At 39.2% G+C, this 15,270-nt stretch overlaps 1 pseudogene; it reads left to right on the top strand.

The window, feature by feature from the left end:
• Positions 1-184: 184 nt before the first annotated feature.
• LOC103408012 ((-)-germacrene D synthase-like) lies at positions 185-14,390 on the top strand (annotated as a pseudogene).
• The last annotated feature ends 880 nt before the right edge of the window (positions 14,391-15,270 follow it).

The raw sequence follows: 15,270 nt of genomic DNA, 5'->3' as shown, positions 1-15,270 counted from the left end.
ATACAACTTTGTAAAAATATTTGCTCCATTTTCAACTTAATGTTTATTTTAGTCTTTGGTTATTTATACGTTAAAAATATAGTCTATAGTTACATTTTCGCTCCAGCAACAACGTGCAGGTAAAATTTACTAGTATATAACTAAAATTGTAAGATTTTACCCTGCTCGACGGGCATTGGGAGCCATGCCGGCTGAGACTCCCTTGGCTTACGGGAGAGTAGACGTCAGGAGAAGTACTCCGCGGGGGAGCAATACTCCGTGGTCTCATTCACCTTGCCGTTAGTGGATCCGACGGAGAAGAAACGAGCGTCAATGAGCTTGTGGTTGCAGAGGTTGGCTTGAGAGTGGATTCGAAGCTGGCGGAGAAGAAACTTGGTGGCAACATCATAGGAGGGATGAAGCTATGAAGGCTAAAAAGGGGGCTGGGAATAGGGATGGGCAACGGTTATGACGGGCGGGTAACCGCGGTTATTTACCCATAACCGCATACCCATTTAACCGTAACCGTTTAATACCCGTTTACCCATTTATCCTTTTTAACCCGTTTATCTTTTTTTTTTTTTTTTTTTACCATTACCCCTTTTTCACCTGTCTACATGTTTTTTAACAACTTGAAAATTAAAAAAAAAAAATTGTCATAATTTTCTTTTTTTTTGACAATTAAACACCGTTATATGTACATTCATCATACATTTTCATATTTTAATTTTTTAAGTCCTTATACCATTCCAATAATTGAAATAATAGTTTACGGACGATATTTTTAACTGTTACCAATGAAGGTAAATATAATATTTGCTAAGTATTATTGGGTTACAAAAATTGTTTAGAAGACATTTCTGTCAAAGCATTTATGTCAATTTCACGGTTATCCGTAAGGAATTTAAATAAATTTGGCCAATTCCTTGATGATGAGAATCATCATTCCTGTAGCAGTGTTATTGAGAGAAGGACCGATGAATTCCTTGCTAATTTATTGGGTGCTAAGTATTATTGGATCAAGAACATGGTTTGTGTTAGTTTTACATATATAAAATAAATGGGTAAACGGTTACCCGTTTATAACCGCGGTTAATACCCATAACCACCCATTTAAATTTCGCTGGTAAATTGTTATACCCATAACCATTTATTTATCTAAACGGTTACCCATAACCGTAACCATTTAATTTAAATGGGCGGGTAACCGCGGTTATCCATAACCAATGGATATTTGCCCATCCCTAGCTGGGAATCATCGGGGAGGGAGGTGGTTATTAGGTTTTTTCTCAATTTTTATTTTCTTTTAAATTTTATTTTTTATATTAATTAAGCTTTTAAGTCCAACTGTATAATAATAGAAGATGTATCAAATTTGAAGTGGAAGTACTAAGGCAGATTGTCTGCCCTCTATTTTCCATACATTTCCCACCCCTTTTTATTTGTGCGGTCACAGTTAAGTTACATCAACATGTTATATTCCTATTACTTTTTGTTTTATTATCTTTATTAAAAAATTAATATAAAATGTTGATGTGTCTTAATCGTAACCGCACAAATATGAGGGGATAAGAAGGACATGGGAAAGAGGGGCAGACAATCTGCCTCCTAAACGCCATACCAATATGGTACAACTAATTAATATGACCAACTCTTATTTATATCAATTATTTTAATTTGGGGATGCTATGCCATGCTCCGGCCCACCCATTGTGCCACCCTTTGAACTGCCCCCTCGCAAGTCGCAACTGTATAAAAATATCAAAGAACCACACACCTTCAACTTCCGCCAGCCTTCTACAATTGAGGAAAATTAATTAGAATAGGCTTTTTAGCCAATATGGTCTTTGAGATTTGCTTAACTCATCATTTTGGTTTCTAAGATTTGAAATTGATAGAATTGGTCATTGAGTTTGTTCACAATCAATCATTTTGGTTATTATGTGAAAAATCTCCATAAAATAAGGGTCAAATGACAAAAATACCCTCAACTTTTGTCAAATCATTTTGGTTTATTGTTTATTATATTGAGGGCAGTTTTATTATTTGGTTTCTTGTTTAACATAATTTTTTTACGGAATGATCAAAATGATTGATAATGGACAATCTCAAGGACCACTTCCATTGATTTCAAATTTCAGGGACCAAAGTGAAGAGTTAGGCAAATCTCAAGAACCATTTAAGCTAAAAAGCCATTAGAATAAAGTGTACGCATCTCAAGCAAATCAAACCCCAAAAACTATTACTAATAATGTTAATCGGCGTTCAGCAAATTTCTCTCCTACTATTTGGGGCCATCATTTCTTATCTTATGCTTCTATCATACGAAATTCACTTAGACTGATAATTTGTCAAATATATGTGTTTGGGCCCAAAATATTGGTGTGGGCCGAGCTATGAGTTATTCTCGGGCATACAGTATGTTTCTAAAATCATTGCGAATTTTAGTTATTATCAGCCGCTTGGTTAAGTTCGGCCGAGTCCTAGTATGAGGCAGATTGCTGGGGTAAGTTGAATCCTAGTATAACAAGAAGTCTCAATGGGATGAGGATGCTGAGATTTGAGAAGTGAATGTGGCTGGATGAAGTGGTTGGTTCAAAGCCCTAATGCAGGCAGGATTGGTTGAGACCTGGTTGGATTAAGTTAAGGAATCCTAATCCGAGTATAGTTTTGGTTCGGCCATGATAAGATTGGCTACTATAAATAAGAAGGGGGTGCATCATTCTAAAGCCGTCAACTCAACACACAAACTGTCATGCGCAAACTCTCGCTCAACGCGAAACCTCTCAACAACCTTGAGATTTTTATTTTCTTTTTCGCCAACACATCTTTAATTTGGATAAATAGCACTGTGAAGGCAACCGGTGAACACCTTCAATTTGGATAAACAGCATTGTTGCCGTAGAATCAGTCGACCGTGGAGCACCTTTAGTTTGGATAAACAGCAATGCGTCGAGGATTATCTATCCAAGTCTCGGTCGAGAAGGATTTTCGAATCCTTATTGGCAGAGGTCATCTCATTAGCCTTCTCGGCAAAGTGAGGTGTTACAGATTATTGGGCTTGGCCCATTGAACGTCGATTTGTTTTATGATTGGATCTTCACAAGTAAGTTTTAGAGTTCGGCATTCTGACGGTCAAACCACATTCGCCATCAAGGCATATATCTCTTTTGAGTACTTGTGTCCGTATAGTTTGAAGCCAGTTCGGCGTACTTATACTCTTACAAATATAATCACCGTGATCGAACCAGGGGCCAATGATCTGTGAACTTTGTCAGACTAGCAACCTTGTCTTCAAGCTTTAAAACCCAAAGGCCGAGACATGTTCCTTCATTGGCCACAGTTGCAAGATCAAGAAGTCAGCAGCGCGCTCAAGGCAACATCAACAAATTTTACTCACCGGCCGAGCTCGGCCGTCGAGTTGGCACGCCTCGCACACAACCGAATAAACTCGACCTGCGTGCCACGTATGTTTGGTAGTTTTTAGGGTCAACAATATGTTACCAATTTTCCTTTCTTTCTAATTCCCTTGCATTTTGTCTTTTTAGGAAACAAATATAGAAAAAGAGCAACATGTTCAAGAACTGAAAGTGAAGAGGATGATATAATGGCTCAAATACCTAGTAATCCTTTGAAAAAAATGGAATTGATTAATGCCATTCAACGCTTAGGCATGTCCCGTCATTTCGAAAATGAGATTGATCAAGTTTTGCTCCAAATTCACAACAACTCTTATGAATGTTACCACCACAGAACTGAAGGACGTGATGACGATGATCTTCACATTGCTGCTCTCTATTTTCGATCGCTTAGACAACAAGGTTATTATATTTCATGTGGCAAGTTCTCAGTGTTCATGGCTTGTTGATAGCATTGTGTGGATTAAATTTCTTCCTCTAATTAAGCACGTAATGCATGCATTAATTAATTGTTTTTGAAGAAGACATGTTCAACAAGTTCAAGGACGTCAATGATGCGAAATTTAAGGAATCACTCACGAATGATGTCGTGGGACTACTAAGCTTGTACGAAGCTACACATCTGAGGGTACACGGAGAGGATATACTAGAAAAGGTATTAAGCTTTACCACCACTCATCTCGAGTTAGCAGCACATCGTTTAAGCCCCAGGCCACTTTTGAAAGAAGTAAAGCATGCATTGTACCAGCCATTCTGGAAGGGCAACCCAAGGCTAGAAGCAAGGCATTACGTGTCCATCTACCACGAACATAATTCACCTAATGAGACTCTCCTAACTTTTGCAAAGTTGGATTTCAACTTCTTGCAGAAAGTCCATCAGAAGGAACTAAGTGAAATTTCAAGGTTATTATATATATAATTGGTACCTAATATCATCAACTTCATGCAAAACTAATTAACTAATCAAATTCTACCTAAATTAATTAATGCATGTGATGGAAGGAGTTGGACTTTGTAAACAAGTTACCGTTTGCAAGGGACAGAGTAGTTGAGTGCTACCTTTGGGGTTTTGGGTGCTACTATGAACCTGAATACTCCTTTGCTAGAATGATATTTGGCAAAGTTACTGCCATCGCAGTCGTTATTGATGATATTTATGACGTGTACGGCACATTTGAAGAACTATAGCTGTTTACTGAAGTTGTTGAAAGGTTTGAAAAAAAACGTATTAATAATCCTTTAATTTGCACATCTCACAATTTACTGTAGTTAATTAGTGTTGGATTTTTGGATCGGTGGGCCCGTGGGGCCCACTCTAACAACACTACTAGAACTTGTGTAATTCGTCAAGTGTTGAGTTTTATCACAAAAAATCTTGATATTAGTGTTTGGACCCGATTTTACACCATTGGCCTGAGTAATCAAGGCCGTTGAGTGAGCATGGTTCTTAACCGTTGGATAAAAAAGTTAAGATAATTTTGTTATGGTTAAGAGATAATATTATTGTTTTTTAATCATAATAATTATCTTTTAATAATGAATTATCTTGACGCATTCAAACGTATGGATTGGAGCATCAGAGCATTATGTGAAGAGTCCTAACACGTGATGGCAAACGATTTTTATTGATTGGTGATTATTCATCTAAACCACACTGCAATCTTTATTGCAGGAAGATAAGGGGGAGTCCAATGTGAAGGATTAGCCATGTTTTTTTTGGATTAATTTGGTGCCAGCTATGTTGGTTGAAAAGAAAATGAGTTCTAGTTGGATTGTGTTTGGGCCATATACTCCCCTATCTAATTGTAAAGTCTGATGGATGGAGTTTGACAAGATATTTAATGGAAGACTACCTTCCATGCATGCCTACACGTGGACTTTCTGGATGCTGACGATGATAATGCAACTTGAAAGGTCTGGGAGGTCCACATGAAATTGTTGGGTGATTTGAATAACAAGATAAGTATCGAATCCAGCAACCAGATTAATGATGTCCTATTTAAAATAGGATTATACCGCAAGGGTTGACTGACGGGATAAGGAGATTTTCAAGCACAAAAGATGGGATTGCATGCAAATCGGATGGTCAGAAGATAATATTCATAAGAATATTATTGGCAATTTACACGGTGAATAGTTTTACAAAGCCATCAAACAGACTGCACTGCTATAAATACAAGAGCATCAGCAGCATGGAGGGGATTTTCAACACAACACACAAACTGCCTTGCGTAAACCCTCGCTCTACACGAAACCTCTCAAACATCTTGAGATTTTTTTATTTTCTTTTTCGCCAACACATCTTCAGTTTGGATAAACAGCACTGTGAAGGCAACCGGCGAACATCTTCAGTTTGGATAAACATCACTGTCGCCGTAGAATCAGCCAACCGCAGAGCACCTTCAGTTTGGATAAACAGCACTGCGTCGAGGCCGACTGGTTATCTATCCAAGTCTCGATCAGGAAAGACTTTTTCCTTATTGGTAGAGGTCATCTCATTAGTCTTTTCGGCGAAGTGATGTGTTACAAGTTATTATATTCACCACATTGAAAGCCAAATTTGATATTGAACTTCGCAGAACTAGCAGCTTTGTCTTCAAGCTTTAGAACCCGAAGGCCGAGAGTGTTCCTTCCTCGGCCGCAGTAGCGAGATTCAGAAGTCAGTAGCGCACCCAACGCAACGTCAACAAATTTACTCCTTGGCCGACGAGTTGGCACGCCCCGCATACAACCGAATGATGTAGTTAGCTTATTAATTACTCGGCCTGCGCGCCACGTAGGCTTGGTAGTTTTTAAGGTCAACAATTAGTTAAAGTGGAGTAACCATATTTAAATCCTATTATTTTCTTTTAAACCACCCACCGATGTGGGATTCCAACAATTAGCAAGTTTTTATTTTTTCTATTTTTTTCTTTCATTGGACGTCGACAGTACGTGATGAAGCAAGAAAAGAATTTATGCAGCTATTGGAGCTTTCCAAACTTAACAACAGCTATTGGCTAATATTGCATAGGGAGTTGGCGGAAGAAGAAATCTTGCAAATATTAATAAGGGCCCCGGGCCAGTTGCGAGTGATAGCTTACCTTATCACGGGTATTCTGCTAGCATGCAAAACTAAAAATTTAAATTATAAAATAAATTATAATTTGCACTCTTAAATTTTGGTGCAATTGTGAGCTCATACATCATCTTTCTATACAATTTCATACAAGGAATTACCCAAAATTGTAAAGATTTTACGCAGTGAGCCGGGCCTTGGAAGCCTTGCTGGTGGCGACTCCCTTGGCGTGCGAGAGAGTAGACGCCGGGAGAAATACCGTGCGAAAGAGTAGATCCCCGACAGTATTGCTTGTTCAAAAATCGAAGAGGCACCGCTCTCCGAATTTAAAGAGCCAGATTTCCTTGGATAAAGCTTATCTGCAATCTTCACACGCAACATCAGCTTTCCAGATACCACAAACCACTTTTTCAAAGTGCACTGACAAAGTTAAAACACTTGAATCTTGCAGCTCCCACTACATTGCTATGACCGAGAAGGGTAAAAGAATAGCGTTACTACTCACTGTTGGGACAATTCCTATATATGTCGACCTTCATCCTCCACAGCCAGGCAGACTTGCAAATAAAAAAAATGCTCAACTTTTCTTCATATCCGAGAGGGCACTCTCAGCAGAGTCTCTTGAAATACTTAGCTTCTTTTCCCCCCAATAATACCTCTGCAAACAAGCCACACTAGAGCAAGAGTATCTCATATCATTAGGGTTAAAAGCAAGAGTATCACATATCATGCTTTTTCCCTGTCTTTTCATTTGCCTTTACTCTTCATTGCAGGACAAAGAGAAAGAACGCAATAAGTCAGAACCTGAAATCAAACTTTCGATCTGGAACTGATTGCCCGGAACCTTTGCATGGTTGCTTACCTAACATTGCTCTCGAGTACTCCTCCTCAACTGTTGTCAAGGTCACGAAGTCCTTCGGCAAATACCTCAGAACAGTTGATACGATATTGATGCTTTACACTGAAGCTGCCACGCATGGATGAGTCGATGAGGGGTAGTGCTCTGAAGGACCATTTAAATGCAAAGGTAGCGCACCACTTCTATGATGCAAAAGATTGAAGCAGAAGGTTCAACGATGAGCAAAAACAGATCATTATAGCACGACACCCTCCTTGCAGAACCACATAATCCAGACGGAGGAGTCTAAGTCAAAGCCAAGCTCGACATCGTTGCCCTATCCGAATAGCTTGAAAAGCTTCAACAACCTTTCGCTGACACCATCACCAAAGAGCAAAGCATCGCCATGCCACATCCACTACTTTATTAACAGCAAAAGTATCCCATATCATTAGGGTCGAACGTACTCTAGATTTGATGGACTTGTTTTGACCCTCAAATTCTTGAGTCGGCCTTATACTTTGGAGGAAATCAAAAAACCCTCCAGCCCAGTTCAAGAATAAGTATGTGGAAAGTTACTTCTTCAAAATCAAAAGTATCTCATATCATATCTTCTCATTTTTCTTCTCTTTATCCTTCTTGCTGCCTGCAAGATATGGAGAATGAGAACAATCAGCCGGAGCTTGAAATCAAACTTTTGATTTGGGACTGATTGCTTGGAACTCTGATTGTTTACCTTATCTGTCACCTCTTTCGGCAGATCTTCTCGCTCAGTGACTCGAGGGACTCCTACTACATGGTTTGTATCGCGTTTGCCCAAGCCTGAAACTACAAGTAAGCTTCAAGTGAAATTGATACATTACCTTGTGCGTCTCCACCAGTTAAAGATACCACCCTTGGATAGAGGAAAAGTACTTCCAGAGAAGATGCCACATCTACCTATGAGACAGATAAGGTAAGTGAAAACGATACCACACTTCGGTACTTAGAAGTTTCGTGATTACTCAGCGGCTTAGATCTTGCAAGTCCCCAACCGAAGAGCTTCCATCACTCGGGAACTTAGGGCAGCACTGTTTGTACCATACTTGACCAATCACAAAACTACTGAGCACCGGTCAACGTTATACCGTCAAGGATCCAGAAGAGTTTCCCTCCAACCAGGAGGCCAATCACAGCGCGACACGTATCGACATCAGAAGCAATCATAGCGCGACACGTGTCAACATCAGAAGCCAATCACAGCATGACACGTGTCAATGTCAGAACAAAGCTAGAAACTCTCTTCTATAAAAAGAGATCATTCTCCCACAAAATTTCCGAATGTCATTTGTACTAAATCATTCACTATTACTCACTAAAAGAGAGCTTGAACCTATGTACTTGTGTAAACCCTTCATAATTAATGAGAACTCCTCTACTCCGGGAACGTAGCCAATCTGGGTGAACCATGTACATCTTGTGTTTGCTTCTCTGTCTCTATCCATTTACATACTTATCCATACTAGTGACCAGAGCAATCTAGCGAATGTCACAAACTTAACACTTTCTGTTGTACCAAAGTCCTCATCGATTTTGTGCATCAACAATAATTATTTGTTTGCATTATTTATTTGTTACCTACTTTCATTATAATTATTTGTCGTATTATTTATTTGTTACCTACTTTCATTATAATTATTTGTTTGTATTATTTATTTGTTACCTACTTTTATTAAAATTATTTCTTCTCCCGCATTGTGTAGGAACTTCAAGCACAAGCTTGGTATAATGCCAAAATAACCTACTTTCATTATAATTATTTATTTGTTACCTACTTTCATTATAATTATTTATTTGTTACCTACTTTCATTATAATTATTTGTTTGTATTATTTATTTGTTACCTACTTTCATTACAATTATTTCTTCTCCCGCATTGTGTAGGAACTTCAAGCACAAACTTGGTATAATGCCAAAACCAAAAGCAAAAACAAATCATTCAACCGGTGGGAGTGTTGGAATATTGTCAAAGATTGTCCTAAATTCAGAGTTGTGCATGTCGGTCCAGAAGTTTTCATGAACAGCACCCTTCTACACTCTACACCCGATCATGCCTCGCATGTTCATAAAGATGACACAGAAGAAGTACCCGAAACGCCCCTTGAACAAGCGTCAGGGTCGATCCGTTATCCAATTAGGCCTCAAGGTAAGAAGGTTTTAAAGAGAAAAAGGAGTGCTTCCAAGAATGATTATGCAAAGTATATGGAAGAACTTGCTCGCCAAGGTGAATTGACTTTGGCACGGGAAATGGCGAAATTTGAGGCTAATAAGGCTATAGAAGAGGCAAAAGCTACAGCTGTTGAGAAAGCATTTCAAGCTAATGAGAGAGAAAGAGAGCTACTTAGGCAATAAAGGGAATATCTTATAGAAGAAAGAATGGCTCAACGAGATTGTGACATTATGAACACGCCTTTATAAAGGAAGTCTCCAAATTCTAAATATTTTTGGAAGTCGGAGAAAACAGATGTGGTGCAAATAAGGAGTGCAAGAGAAGCGAGAGTAAGAGGAGATGGTCCTAACACGACAAGAGAAGATTATCCTAGCACCACAAATTGGTTAAGTGATGATGAATAAAATACTTTTTGTAATCGGAGCCCATAATTTTCCAATCATTTTGGGTTGTAATTTATTATTTATTGAATAGAGTACTTTATGTTGTTTCCAATTTATTGAATTTTTACTTTATTTAAAGTGAGAGTAAATTTATTTAATTTGGTAATTTATTTGTACTAAGAGAATCTTTATTCAAATGATATAGACACACCAAATCAAATTACATAAACATACCAAATAATAAAAAACTCACTAAATGAACTAAAAAAAACACACCAAATAAAATTACATAAACAAACCAAATAATAAAAAACTTACTAAATGAACTAAAAAAAACACACCAAATAAAATTAAATAAACACACCAAATAAAAACAAACACACTAAATGAACTTAAGTATCTTTAGCTTGTTTCAATTCCCACTGGTGCTATATCAAGTCATTTTGTCGGGCATTGTGCATATATGGCATTTGAAGTGCAGTATATCGTTGAATGAGCCTTTCATTGTAACGTTCATCCTTTTCTAATAGCTCGTGTTGCACGGGTTATTTGGTGGCGTCATGAGAACAATATATTTGTGTTCTAGAACTGTTCATCGTGTCTGGCTCATATTCATTAACGGCATCATAATCGTACTCATCTTCCACAATCATGTTGTGAAGAATGATACACGTCATCATGATGGATCGAGTCGACTCTAAATCAAACATTCTGGCAGCACCCCTGAAAATCGCCCAGCGAGCTTGAAGGATACCAAAACAACGCTCCACATCCTTCATGCGCCCCTCTTGTTAGCTTGCAAAGTGTTTTTCCTTTGCACTTCGCAGACGTGGCACTCTTTTGACAAACGATGACCACCTTAGGTAAATGCCTTCTGCTAGGTAGTATGACCTATCGTACTTATATCTGTTGACCCAGTACGTGATTTTTGGTGCCTTTCCTTGTAAGACATCGTTGAACACTGGGGATTAGGCAAGATCATCCCAAGAAAACCTCGCATCTCGCCCTTCTTCATAAGCCTTTGCAAGTCCATCTCAGTAAGTCTCCGGAGGTACTCTGCGGTGTATATAGATTTGATTGCTTCGCAAAATCTCATTAGGGACTTAAGAATGGTTGATTTCCCATCCTCGCTATCTCATCCACTTGGTCTGCAGCTGCTCCATATGCAAGCATCTGCAAGGCAGTAGTAATTTTTTGCTCGAGAAAGAGACTCATAACACCAAAAGCATCATTCTTTTGCACAAAGTAAGAATCATGGTTGCAAACAGCAATCATGATTTTGCTGAACAAATGTCGTTCCATTCTATAACGACGTCTAAAGTACGTATCAGGGAATGCATTATTACGGACAAAATAATCATCCAAGAGTTCTGTACCTCGTTGTTGCCTACTTCTATCAAGGTTTATGGAACGGCTGGGCCTGCAAATCTAAGCCACAGCTTGGATAACTCGACGAGAATGTGAGGGTCTGGCCATTCTTGCTTCATCATCTCTCCTTATATGCTCCTTATCATCTTCCATCTCATTTTGGGCCACCTGGAGATTGAACATTCCTTTTGATTGGTTAAACAATTCTTCCTCTTGCTGATCGATTTCCCACATCATCTTGAAGAAGAAGACATTGTAAGAAGGAAGCAGAAACTATGAATAATGATATAGATTTTGATTTTGGTGAAGAAAGAAGCAGAAACTATGAATAATGCTAAAGATCTTGAGAAAATTGGTGTGAGATTTTAGAGGATGGATGGTGGATTATATGGAGGATTCAGGAAGGACTAGGTTGTAGATAATGCCACGTGGCATGCCGTCATTCGTTAAAAATCTGACCAAAATATATCCTCAAATATTGTAAACAAATTGTGACATGTGACGTGACATGATTTGTTAAAAATCTTATCGGAATTCTATCCTCAACGATTCTGAAAATATAATAACACGTGGCACGACGACATTGGATAAAAAAGTTATCGAAATCCATCACCAATAATTGTCTTTTCGAAAAATGACACGTAGCGCAACAAGAACGATTAAAAATCTTATCTGAAATTCCAAATAAAATTATTTTGTATTATTTTATAAATAAAAAAATACTAATATTTTATTGCCTATTGCTAGAGCTATTCAGTGTAGGAGTGGAGATGCAAAAGGCTGTTACTGTTCATTAAGGACAATTATTGTTCACTGGGTGGATTAAATAGTGAATAGCCCTGGGGGGCCTTAGCAACGGTTGAGTTGCTCTAATAATTCTATGTAATAGACGAATATGATTGTCCAAAGAAACACTTATATGACTACCATTTAATCCAATGATCAAATATTCCAAATTTTGATGATTTATGCTAGAGATGATCTTTGAAGGAAGACCTAAAAGATGGACGGTTAAATCGTTGAACTACAATGTGAAGTGAGCCGTACAAATAATCTCTCGAAGAGAAAATGAAAGTCACTGGTGTGTGGTCTTGTGGCTTATACGGTAGAGAGAAAATGAGAGAGAGGATTGTTGATGCACAAAATCAACGAGGACTTTGGTACAACAGAAAGTATCAGGTTCGTGACCTTCGCTTGGTTGCTTCGATCACTAGTGAAGATAAGTACGTAAATGAATAGGGACAAGGAAGCAAACACAAGATGTATGTGGTTCACCCAGATTGGCTACGTCCACGGAGTAGATGAGTTCTCATTAATTGTGAAGGGTTTACACAAATACATAGGTTCAAGCTCTCCTTTTGTGAGTTCTAGTGAATAGTTTAGTACAAAATGACATTAGAGATTATTGTGGGAGAATGATCCCTATTTATAGAAGAGAGTTTCTAGTTTTGTTCTGACATTGACACGTGTCGTGTTGTGATTGGCTTCTGATGTTGACACGTGTCGCACTGTGATTGGCTTCTGATGTCGACACGTGTCGCATTGTGATTGGCCTCCTGGTTGAAGGGAAGCTCTTCTGGGTCCTTGACGGTATAAGATAGCGAAAAGCAGCTTGAGGCCCTAAGGCGATCATGTAGTATCCCCCGTAGTGTAGGAATATGTTTGGTGCGTTGTGAAGAATTGCCTTCTGAGCCGCCCACGGGTCATGTTATGTTCTATACCCAGACATTAGTGACCTTGGGGGTAAATTTACCTTTGCATCCGTGGTTGCAACGGATGTTGTCTTTTATTGGTTATGCACCGGGGCAACTCAACCCTGGTTTCTGGGATACCTTGATCGGGTTTTATAGTATTTGGATGGAGTGTGGATTAGGTGAACCTTCCTTCCATCAGTGGCGCTACTGTTATAAGATGCGCCCGGTGAAAGCATGTACTGGTTATGCCAAATATGCATGTCGGAGTGAGAGAGCGCGTGTTGTCTTTGATAAGAGAAAGGCGTACTGCACATAGAAGAAACATTGGTGCTTTCTTTATAATGATTGGGAGCATGCTAAGGGTGTCACGCCTGAGCAACGTGTTCCTACTCACTTCCAGACTGTAGGTTGTAATGTATCCATTTTCTCATTATTTGCTATTGTTGTGATTTTCTCTTGCTTCTAAGATTTTTCTTCATGCAGTGACACGAGGCACCATCAAACTCTCCGGACAGGAGCTAGCTGATGTAGAGAAAGTGCTGAGGGTGCCTAAAGAAGATAGACATTTGGGTAAGCTACGACCCTTGTTTCGAAAGTACGGTTTCCAGCCCTTAGTTTCCGAGTGCCAGAGATGAGCGAGTAAGTTGTATCCTCACTTGATCCTTGTTCTTCCCTCTTTTTTTTTTTATATATATGGATATATAATGTGGTATTCCTTACTTTGATTTTCCTTGTTCAGTGGAGAAGGTGGGCAAGAAAGTGGAGACTAGCACCAAGAAAATGAGAGTGCCCATGTTAGTTCCTTCATAAGACATCCTGTTTCACAAGGAAGCTCGCAAGCACCGAGTGAGACCAATCATTAAAACTAAGTCTCGAGAAGAAGTCCTCAAGGTTGCTGCCTCGAAGAAAGCTGAAGCTGATGCCATTGGATGTGCTGCTGCCATAGTTGCCGGGGAAGATAGGCGATTGTTGCCTCCTCTTCCTACTATCAATTTTATCTTTCCTCCAGTTAGGGAGCACATTGGGCAGAAAGGTGATCCTAGTTCTAGCAGCAAGGGTAAAGATAAAGAAGAGGTTGGCAGTGTCCCTTGGAAGGATTTGAAGGTTGCCATGCGGCCAAAGGACTTTGGGTATATCAACAATTGCCTGGCAGGGCATCGATTCACTTTCGATGAGCTCGGAGAGCCTTTAGCTAAAGATGAATCGGATTGTGACCGGATGTTGAAGCTGTCTTCATATGTGAGTGTTACTTTGTCATTTCCTTGTTTTCTCCTCTTTATTAGCATTATTTTGGTAGCGATGATCGTCTTGTCATGCAGGTCATGGCTGAGTATCACGACAGACTGCGAAAGGCTGAGCGGTGCAAGCTGAAACTGAAAGAGAATAAGCAGCTTGTGAATGATGCCAGGAAGACGAGCAAAGCTTTGGCTGAGGCCATCTAAGTCAGGGATCAACATTTTGAGAGTTTGAAGAGGCGGAATGGTGAGAACTTGAGACTCAAAATACAGTTAGAGGCGACTAAGAAACAGTTGGAGACAACTATGCTCGAGGTTTCCAAGGTTAAAGGGGAGTTGGATAGTGCCTTGGTTGAGGTTTCTGAGCTGAAGAGTAGTATCCCGACTGAGAAGGAAACTGATGTGAAGGAGTTCTTGGGTTCCCCGGCCTTTCTCCATGTCCTTAGACCTCGCTGTACCCGGGAAGTTCACTTTGAAAAAAAGAAATGGATGGCTGTCCTTGATCGTTATGATGATGGAAGCGTTCTTCGAAAATACCGTGAAGAAATAGATGAGCATCATCGAAAAGGTGAAATCTTCGACCTTGCCGTTTATTCTAGCAGTGCAGATGAGTCTGGTGATGAGGCTAGTGTTGATGAGCAGAGTCATCAGGGTGATGATGAGTTTGGAAATGCAGAAAATGGCGGTAGGACTCATAGTGATATAATCAGGGGTTCAACCTCAGATGAGGATGACTAGAAGTGCTTTCATTTTCTGCATGTACTCTACCTGCACTAGTTTGTTGTTTGTATGGCATGTGCCATGTTATAAGCTTGAGAGTTTTTTTGTTTTGTATGTTTATGAGTGTTTGCATTATCAAGCAAGTGTTTGTATTGTCAAGCTTCAAGTGTTTGCATTATCAAGCTTCAAGTGTTTGCCCTATCATTGATGAATGTTTGGCTATGTTTGCATAGATCCTTTGTATAGTCTTGTTGACACATACTTAGATTTGATTTTGTATTGGAAACATTTGCGTTGAAGCTTCAACACTTGAGTGTTTCATTGCTCAGAATGTAAAAGAGTTTAGGGCCGAGTTGGCTAAATCACC

The sequence above is a fragment of the Malus domestica genome, chromosome 03, assembly GCF_042453785.1.
Source record: "Malus domestica chromosome 03, GDT2T_hap1".
Lineage (NCBI taxonomy): Eukaryota > Viridiplantae > Streptophyta > Magnoliopsida > Rosales > Rosaceae > Malus > Malus domestica.
The sequence above is the reverse complement of the archived record's forward strand: the minus strand, read 5'-3'. Positions and strand labels throughout refer to the sequence as shown.